Here is a 10,804-nt window from a genome sequence, read left to right on the forward strand (position 1 = left end):
GGGTCTTGTAGATGACCTGGAGCCAGTGGGTTTGGCGACGAGTATGAAGCGAGGGCCAGCCAACGAGAGTGTACAGGTCGCAGTGGTGGGTAGTATATGGGGCTTTGGTGACAAAACAGATGGCACTGTGATAGACTGCATCCAATTTATTGAGTAGGGTATTGGAGGCTATTTTGTAAATGACATCACCGAAGTTGAGGATCGGTAGGATGGTCAGTTTTACGAGAGTATGTTTGGCAGCATGAGTAAAGGATGCTTTGTTGCGAAATAGGAAGCCAATTCTAGATTTAACTTTGGATTGGAGATGTTTTGATGTGTGTCTGGAAGGAGAGTTTACAGTCTAACCAGACACCTAGGTATTTATAGTTGTCCACATATTCTAAGTCAGAACCGTCCAGAGTAGTGATGCTGGACGTTCGGGCAGGTGCAGGCAGCAAACGATTATGATTAGGGGGTTAGGGGTTGTGAATTACAGACCTCTGTTCATATAGGCTTAGTTATCCCACATAATAACCCCCAGAGAGGGTGAGTGTACAAGCCATTTATGTTCATTTATAACCTTCAGAGAGCACAAGGCATACATCATAGTTCTGTTCCATTCCAGAACACTTATGGGTTCCAGATGATGATGCAACTGTGCTGTGACATACTCCCTAATTTTCCAGCTAAGCAGCATTGTGTGGAAGTTATATTGCACAGTAAAAATGAGCATGTTTTTTTTGTGTTAAAGTTTTAGTTTATAACTATTAAAAAAGGACTAGACAAAACCAGACCACAACAACCATCCAATAAACAGACAAACACTCCTGAAAAAGATCACCATGTAAATCAAAATCAAAATGTTATTTGTCACATGTGCCGAATACAACAGGTGTAGACCTTACCGTGAAATGCTTACTTACAAGCCCTTAACCAACAGTGCAGTTCAAGAAATATAGTTAATCAAATATTTACTAAATAAAATAAAGTTAAAAATTGTAATCAATCAAAAAGTAACACAAGAAATGTACCTAACAATAACAAGGCTATATACAGGGGGTACCGGTACTGAGTCAACGTGTGGGAGTACAGGTTAATCGAGGTAATTTGTAAAGTGACTATGCATATATAATAAACAGCGAGTAGCAGCAGTGTAAAAACAAGAAAACCTCAGTTGCCTTGCTTTTTTTAAGCCTCGCTCTCTGAACTCTGAATGTTATCATCCTAGATGGTGTAGATTTCTACTGAAATGATATGATGGCCTGCCTGCCTGGCGTAACAGTCTATGACGGGTGGCTGGAGTCTCTGACAATGGGTGGCCTTCCTCTGACACCGCCTAGTATATAGGTCCTGGATGTCAGGAAGCTTGGCCCCAGTGATGTACTGGGCTGTACACACTACCCTTCCGGTCAGATGCCGGAGTAATCTAACAATTCCACAACAACTACTTAATACACAGAAATCTAAGTAAAGGGATGGAATAAGAATATGTGCATGTTAATATATGGATGAGCGATGGTCATCTTGCATAGGCAAGATGCAATAGATGGTATAAAATACAGCATATACATATGGGATGAGTAATGCAATATGTAAACATCATTATTAAAGTGGCATTAAGTGACTAGTCATCCATTTGTTAGAGTGGAAAATGATTCAAGTCTGTATGTAGGCAGCAGCATCTATGTGTTAGTAATGGCTGTTTAACAGTCTGATGGCCTTGAGATAGAAGCTATTTTTCAGTCTCTCGGTCAGCTTTGATGGACCTGTACTGACCTCGCCTTCTGGATGATAGCGGGGTGAACAGGCAGTGGCTCGGGTGGTTGTTGTCCTTGATGATATTTTTGGCCTTCCTGTGACATCGGGTGCTGTAGGTGTCCTGGAGGGCAGGTAGTTTGCCCCCGGTGATGCGTTGTGCAGACCGCACCACCCTCTAGAGAGCCCTGCGGTTGTGGGCGGTGTAGTTGCAATACCATGCGGTGATACAGCCCGACAGGATGCTCTCAATTGTGCATCTGTAAAAGTTTGTGAGTGTTTTTGGTGACAAGCCAAATTTCTTCAGCCTCCTGAGGTTGAAGAGGCGCTGTTGCTCCTTCTTCACCACACTATCTGTGTGGGTGGACCATTTCAGTTTGTCCGTGATGTGTACGCAGAGGACGTTAAAATTTTCCACCTTCTCCACTGCCACTATGTGGATAGGGGGGTGCTCCCTCTACTGTTTCCTGAAGTCCACGATCATCTCCTTTGTTTTGTTGACGTTGAGTGAGAGGTTGCTTTCCTGACACCACACTCCGAGTGCCCTCACCTCCCTATAGCTGGTCTCGTCATTGTTGGTGATCAAGCCTACCACTGTAGTGTCGTCTGCAAACTTGATGACCAAGTTGGAGGCCTGCATGTCCACGCGGTCATAGGTGAAGAGGGAGTACAAGAGGGGGCTGAGCACACACCCTTGTGGGGCCCCAGTGTTGAGGATCAGCGAAGTGGAGATGTTGGTTCCTACCTTCACAACCTGGGGCAGCCTGTCAGGAAGTCCAGGACCCAATCGCACAGGGCGGGGTTGAGACCCAGGGCCTCAAGCCTAATGATGAGCTTGGAGGGTACAATGGTGTTGAATGCTGAGCTGTAGTCAATGAACAGCATTCTTACATAGGTATTCCTCTTGTCCAGATGGGAGAGGGTAGTATCCAGTGTGTTGGCGATTGCATCGTTTGTGGACCTATTGGGGCGGTATGCAAATTGAAGTGGGTCTAGGGTGTCAGGTAAGGTAGAGGTGATATGATCCTTGACTAGTCTACCAAAGCACTTCATGATGACAGAAGTGAGTGCTACGAGGCGATAGTCGTTCAGTTCAGTTACCTTTTCCTTCTTAGTAATGCGTCTGGCCACCTGTTTAAAGGTCTTGCTCACATCGGCTATGGAGAGCGTGATCACACAGTCATCCATTCTTTTCTATCAATGAAAAAGGTTTGTTGTTGCCTATAGTTTTGCTTTGTCTGAATCTACATTGACCCACACAGTGCAGAATTCCAGGTAAGCCTGGTTACAACAGTCTTGGTAGTGGATGCGGGATCTGTAGTCTCATTGGTAAACATTGACGCCCATGTGTGCCTTGCAGGGCGTGTCCTGGCCTCCAGCACCGTTAGCTAGTTAGTTTCCAGTGTTGGATAAGACAATAGGGGTGATCAGCGTCACATCGTGATAAAGTCTGTCCTGGACAGTGGTGATGGGGCCATGAAGTTTAGTGTTTAAACGCCTCCTGATCATACCCAGTATAGATTCTACCATACTGTTTACCCTGAATGGAACCTCCCCAGCCTTTTCTTTCCGTCCTGCTTCCTGGTCAGCACTGTCTTGCTTTTTCCGTGTTTCTGTCTGTCTTTCTCCCTGTATCTCTCTCTTTTCTCAATGTTTTTACACCAGTATCTCTGTCTTTCTCTCTTTCTCCATCTCTCTCTGTCCCCGTCTTTTTTAAGTTGGGACAGTGTCCAGCTGTGGGGGGTAATGGGGCAGTGATGGGGCAATGATGTTTACCCACTTCCTGATCACACTGTACGGGAGCACACACCCTGCTATGGTGTTTATATTGGCTGAAGCCTTCCCAGCCGCGTTAAAGTTTCTCAGTTCCTCAGTTTCACAGTTTCTCAGTCTCTGTCTCTGTTGCTCTCTGTCTTTCTGTCACGCCCTGGCCTTAGTTATCTTTGTTTTCTTTATTATTTTAGTTAGGTCAGGGTGTGACATGGGGGATGTATGTGTTTTGTATTGTCTAGGGTTTTTTGTATGTTTATGGGGCAGTGTCTAGTCTAGGTGTATGTATGTCTATGGTTGCCTAGATTGGTTCTCAATTAGAGACAGCTGTCTATCGTTGTCTCTGATTGGGAACCATATTTAGGCAGCCATATTCATTAGGTAGTTGGTGGGTGATTGTCTATGTCTATGTTGCATGTTAGCATTTTGTTTCTATAGCTTCACGTTCGTCAGTTTGTTGTTTTGTTTAGTTTGTATAGTGTTCTTCATTTTTCGTCTTCGTTATATTAAACAAGGAGATGTATTGTTATCACGCTGCGCCTTGGTCCTCCTCTCTTCCACCATACGACGATCGTGACACTTTCTGAATGTTTCTCTCTGTTCTTCTCTCGTCGTTTGCTAATTTTCTTTCTTTCTTCCTCTCTCTATTTCTGTTTGTCACAATCTTTCTGTATTTCTCTTGCAACACTCTGACACACCCACTCAGTCTGACACACCCACTGAAACAAATGTAATTCCGAGTATATTCTTAATATGGGTTTGTGGGTAGCCGAATATGTACAATAACCTGCTTGATAACTTAGCCTTAAAATAGGCCTACCTTTTTGGAACAGCTTTTTACTTCTGTTATGTGACATTAGGGCACGTGTCAAACTCATTCCACGGAGGGCTGAGTGCCTGCGGGTTTTCGCTCCACCCTTGTTCTTGAACAATGAATTAAGGAAACGAACCACGTTATCTGGTTGTTTCATTGAAGGGAAAAAGAGAAAAGCCACATACGTGGGTTGTTATTCTTCACCTCTCCTCCCTCTCTGATAAGATATCTCAATTGTGCACATGCTTCCCCTGTACAGTAGATCAAATCAAACCAAATGCGCCAAATACAACAGGTGTAGACCTTACTGTGAAATGCTTACGTACAAGCCCTTAACCAACAATGCAATTCGAGAAACAGAGTTAAGAAAATATTTACTAAATAAAATGAAAGTAAAAAAAGAAATAAAAAGTAACACAATAAAATTACATAACAATAACGAGGCTATATACAGGGGGTACCGGTACTGAGTCAATGTGCGGGGGTACAGGTCAGTCAAGGTAATTTGTACATGTAGGTAGGGGTAAAGTGACTATGCATAGATAATAAACAGTGAGTAAAAGCAGTGTAAAACAAGGGGGGGGGGGGGGGGGGGCAACGTAAATAGTCCGGATGGCCATTAGATTAATTGCACAGCAGTCCTATAGTTTGGGGGTAGACACAATACTACAATCAGCACAGCAGTCTTATAGTTTGGGGGTAGACACAATACTACAATCAGCACAGCAGTCCTATAGTTTGGGGGTAGACACAATACTACAATCAGCACAGCAGTCCTATAGTTTGGGGGTAGACACAATACTACAATCAGCACAGCAGTCCTATAGCTTGGGGGTAGACACAATACTACAATCAGCACAGCAGTCCTATAGTTTGGGGGTAGACACAATACTACAATCAGCACAGTAGTCTTATAGTTTGGGGGTAGACACAATACTACAATCAGCACAGCAGTCCTATAGTTTGGGGGTAGACACAATACTACAATCAGCACAGCAGTCCTATAGTTTGGGGGTAGACACAATACTACAATCAGCACAGCAGTCCTATAGTTTGGGGGTAGACACAATACTACAATCAGCACAGCAGTCCTATAGTTTGGGGGTAGACACAATACTACAATCAGCACAGCAGTCCTATAGTTTGGGGGTAGACACAATACTACAATCAGCACAGTAGTCCTATAGTTTGGGGGTAGACACAATACTACAATCAGCACAGCAGTCCTATAGTTTGGGGGTAGACACAATACTACAATCAGCACAGTAGTCTTATAGTTTGGGGGTAGACACAATACTACAATCAGCACAGCAGTCCTATAGTTTGGGGGTAGACACAATACTACAATCAGCACAGCAGTCCTATAGTTTGGGGGTAGACACAATACTACAATCAGCACAGCAGTCCTATAGTTTGGGGGTAGACACAATACTACAATCAGCACAGCAGTCCTATAGTTTGGGGGTAGACACAATACTACAATCAGCACAGCAGTCCTATAGTTTGGGGGTAGACACAATACTACAATCAGCACAGCAGTCCTATAGTTTGGGGGTAGACACAATACTACAATCAGCACAGCTGCTGGTTCATTTTGACCAAGACAAAGAGATCATTCTGTCATATGACGTCATCAGATGGAGGACGGGTCAGAGGAACCCATTGGATTCGCATCACGCACGCTGACGGGTGCTGAGAAGGGTTATTCACAGTTAGACAAGGAAGGCCTGGCCATAGTTTTTGCTGTGAAAAGCTTTCATCACTACCTCTACGGCTGTCATTTCACCATATGCACTGACCACCAACCACTGATGAGCCTTTTCAGTGAATCAAGTTGCATTCCTCCCATGGCTTCAACAAGGATACAGCGCTGGGTCCTCACACGGTCAGCTTACCAGTACACTATAGTGTACAGAGCGGGGAAGGACAATGCAAACGCAGACATGCTCAGCCGTCTCCCGCTACCATAGATGCCCACCACAACTGTGGTGCCTCCCGAGATTTTCCTAATGGAGAGATTGTTAAAGTCACCTGTGAATGCCAAACAGATCAAACAGTGGACCGACCGGGATCCTATCCTGGCCCAAGTGAAAAGATTCCTCATGCAGGGTTAGCCTCCCGTCATAGAGGATGATGGACTGAGACCTTATACTGTACAAAGCGCAAAACTGAGCTGCGTGTGCAGGATGGCTGTATACTCTTGGGGGTCCATAGTGGTCGTTCTGTCCCCTGGCCATGCACAAGTCATGGATAAGGTCCTTGAGGCTCACCTGGGTGCCTCCCGGATGAAAAGTTTAGCCAGATCTTACATCTGGTGGCCTAACATGGATCAGGAAGTAGAAAACAATGGGATGTTCTGAGTGCCAGATCAACCAGAAGATGGCGCCGCCTGCGCCGATACATCTGTGGGAGTGGCCTGACTGCCCGTGGTCCAGGCTGCACATAGACATCGCAGGCTCTTTCATGGGCCACATGTTCCTTGTCATGGTGGAAGCCCATTCCAGGTGGCTGGAGGCTCACATCCTGAGCAACATCACAGCAACCACAACCATCTAAAAGCTTTGGCAGGTGTTTGCAACCCATGGTCTGCCTGACTCTCTTGTGTCCAACAATGCAACAACCTAAGACTGGGGGAACCATCACAACTAAGCCTGGGGAAACCATCACAACTAAAACTGGGGAAACCATCACAACTAAGACTGGGGGAAACCATCACAACTAAGACTGGGGGAACCATCACAACTAAGACTGGGGGAAACCATCACAACTAAGACTGGGAAAACCATCACAACTAAGCCTGGGGGAACCATCACAACTAAGACTGGGGGAACAATCATAACTAAGACTGGCGGAACCATCACAACTAAGACTGGGGGAACCATCACAACTAAGACTGGGGGAACCATCACAACTAAAACTGGGGAAACCATCACAACTAAGCTCTCTTGGATGGATGTTGAGGATGTAGACTTGTTGAGGTGTTGAGGATGTAGAGGATGTAGAGATGTTGAGGATGTAGAAATATTGAGGATGTAGCGGTGTTGAGGATGTAGAAATATTGAGGATGTAGCGGTGTTGAGGATGTAGAAATATTGAGGATGTAGAGGTGTTGAGGATGTAGAAATATTGAGGATGTAGAGGTGTTGAGGATGTAGAGATGTTGAGGATGTAGAAATATTGAGGATGTAGCGGTGTTGAGGATGTAGCGGTGTTGAGGATGTAGAGGTGTTGAGGATGTAGAGGTGTTGAGGATGTAGCGGTGTTGAGGATGTAGCGGTGTTGAGGATGTAGCGGTGTTGAGGATGTAGAGGTGTTGAGGATGTAGAAGTGTTGAGGTGTTGAGGATGTAGAGGTGTTGAGGATGTAGCGGTGTTGAGGATGTAGCGGTGTTGAGGATGTAGCGGTGTTGAGGATGTAGCGGTGTTGAGGATGTAGAGGTGTTGAGGATGTAGAAGTGTTGAGGTGTTGAGGATGTAGAGGTGTTGAGGATGTAGCGGTGTTGAGGATGTAGCGGTGTTGAGGATGTAGCGGTGTTGAGGATGTAGCGGTGTTGAGGATGTAGCGGTGTTGAGGATGTAGAGGTGTTGAGGATGTAGCGGTGTTGAGGATGTAGAAGTGTTGAGGTGTTGAGGATGTAGAGGTGTTGAGGATGTAGGGGTGTTGAGGATGTAGAAGTGTTGAGGTGTTGAGGATGTAGCGGTGTTGAGGATGTAGCGGTGTTGAGGATGTAGCGGTGTTGAGGATGTAGAGGTGTTGAGGATGTAGCGGTGTTGAGGATGTAGCGGTGTTGAGGATGTAGAGGTGTTGAGGATGTAGAAGTGTTGAGGTGTTGAGGATGTAGAGGTGTTGAGGATGTAGTACTGAAAATGTAAGGCATGGCTAAACCTATGAGACAAATCCCTGTGGCATTGGGGTTTCACATGCACACATAGCACATCTGCAGGATGTATTTGAGAGTAGATTTGCATAAAGCATGTTACTCAAACCATGACTGAAGTAATACGTCACGCCGCATACAGGCATGTCGATAAGGTAAATGTGCACTATATCATATTACTGCACGGCATTTTGATTGGGGTCCAAGAAACACAAGACAAAGATATTGCATTGAAGAATGACGTTATAATTACTTGTTCCAAACAGTTCTCCTTTTAAGCATCCATCTCATCAGATAATGATGCGGTACCTAACCGTTCTAGTGCAGCGTCATTGTCTAATGCAACACTGTGGCAAAAAAAAGAGGAAATTCAGCTCTTTCTTATTTTTACCAGACTATAATCACGACTAGCATCTTATTGTGTTATAACCGACATGTCCACTTCCTCAAATGGCTATAAAGACATAACTATCATAATAGAATGGTTTGAAGGGAATTCAGCTCCTTCTTCTTACCTTACACTGTCCCTAGTGTGAACCTGCAAATTGATCTGGTACTGTTACTTCCTGTATGTAGCTCCACATTGATCTGGTACTGATACTCTCTGTATATAGCTCCACATTGATCTTGTACTGGTACTGATACTGATACTCTCTGTATACTGCTCCACATTGATCTGGTACTGGTACTTCCTGTATATAGCTCCACATTGATCTGGTACTGGTACTCCCTGTATATAGCTCCACATTGATCTGGTACTGCTACTTCCTGTATGTAGCTCCACATTGATCTGGTACTGATACTCTCTGTATATAGCTCCACATTGATCTGGTACTGGTACTTCCTGTATATAGCTCCACATTGATCTGGTACTGGTACTTCCTGTATATAGCTCCACATTGATCTGGTACTGGTATTCCCTGTATATAGCTCCACATTGATCTGGTACTGGTACTTCCTGTATATAGCTCCACATTGATCTGGTACTGACCCTTCCTGTATATAGCTCCACATTGATCTGATACTGGTACTTCCTGTATATAGCTCCACATTGATCTGGTACTCCCTGTATATAGTTCCACATTGATCTGGTACTGGTACTTCCTGTATATAGCTCCACATTGATCTGGTACTGACCCTTCCTGTATATAGCTCCACATTGATCTGATACTGGTACTTCCTGTATATAGCTCCACATTGATCTGGTACTCCCTGTATATAGCTCCACATTGATCTGGTACTGATACTTCCTGTATATAGCTCCACATTGATCTGGTACTGGTACTTCCTGTATATAGCTCCACATTGATCTGGTACTGATACTTCCTGTATATAGCTCCACATTGATCTGGTACTGGTACTCCCTGTATATAGCTCCACATTGATATGGTACTGGTACTCCCTGTATATAGCTCCACATTGATCTGGTACTGATACTCTCTGTATATAGCTCCACATTGATCTTGTACTGGTACTTCCTGTATATAGCTCCACATTGATCTGGTACTGGTACTCCCTGTATATAGCTCCACATTGATCTGGTACTGACCCTTCCTGTATATAGCTCCACATTGATCTGGTACTGGTACTTCCTGTATATAGCTCCACATTGATCTGGTACTGGTACTTCCTGTATATAGCTCCACATTGATCTGGTACTGGTACTTCCTGTATATAACTCCACATTGATCTGGTACTGATACTCCCTGTATATAGTTCCACATTGATCTGGTACTGGTACTTCCTGTATATAGCTCCACATTGATCTGGTACTGGTACTCCCTGTATATAGTTCCACATTGATCTGGTACTGATACTCCCTGTATATAGTTCCACATTGATCTGGTACTGGTACTTCCTGTATATAGCTCCACATTGATCTGGTACTGGTACTCCCTGTATATAGTTCCACATTGATCTGGTACTGATACTCCCTGTATATAGTTCCACATTGATCTGGTACTGGTACTTCCTGTATATAGCTCCACATTGATCTGGTACTGGTACTCCCTGTATATAGTTCCACATTGATCTGGTACTGATACTCCCTGTATATAGTTCCACATTGATCTGGTACTGGTACTTCCTGTATATAGCTCCACATTGATCTGGTACTGGTACTCCCTGTATATAGCTCCACATTGATCTGGTACTGATACAGCTCCATTCTTGTGTATTTTATTCATCATGTTCTATTCTTTTAATTTTACTTATTTTTCACTCTGCATCATTGGGAAGGGCTAGTAAGTACATATTTCACTGTAAATTCTACACCTGGCCCATGTGACAAGTAATGTGTGCGTCAATAAAGACTGCTTTGACTGCTCCCTGGTGGTGACAACAAGGAGTATTCTTGGAGTAGGGTGAAACAGTGAAGTTGCCCCTAGACGCTGATCTTGGGTCAGTTTTGCATTTCCCCCACAAATGATTAATGTTAGGATTGGGGGAAGGGAAGCTGATCCTAGATTTGTTCCTAGGGGAAACTTCACCCTGGAGCAGGGGTATAATCATTAGTCTAAAATGTTTTGCGACGAAAACAGTTTACGCCAAAAGGAAAACGTTTTGCAACGAAAACGAGTTTCTATTGGACAAATTCAGGTAGGTCCCTC

Source organism: Salvelinus fontinalis, chromosome 28 (genome assembly GCF_029448725.1).
Source record: "Salvelinus fontinalis isolate EN_2023a chromosome 28, ASM2944872v1, whole genome shotgun sequence".
Lineage (NCBI taxonomy): Eukaryota > Metazoa > Chordata > Actinopteri > Salmoniformes > Salmonidae > Salvelinus > Salvelinus fontinalis.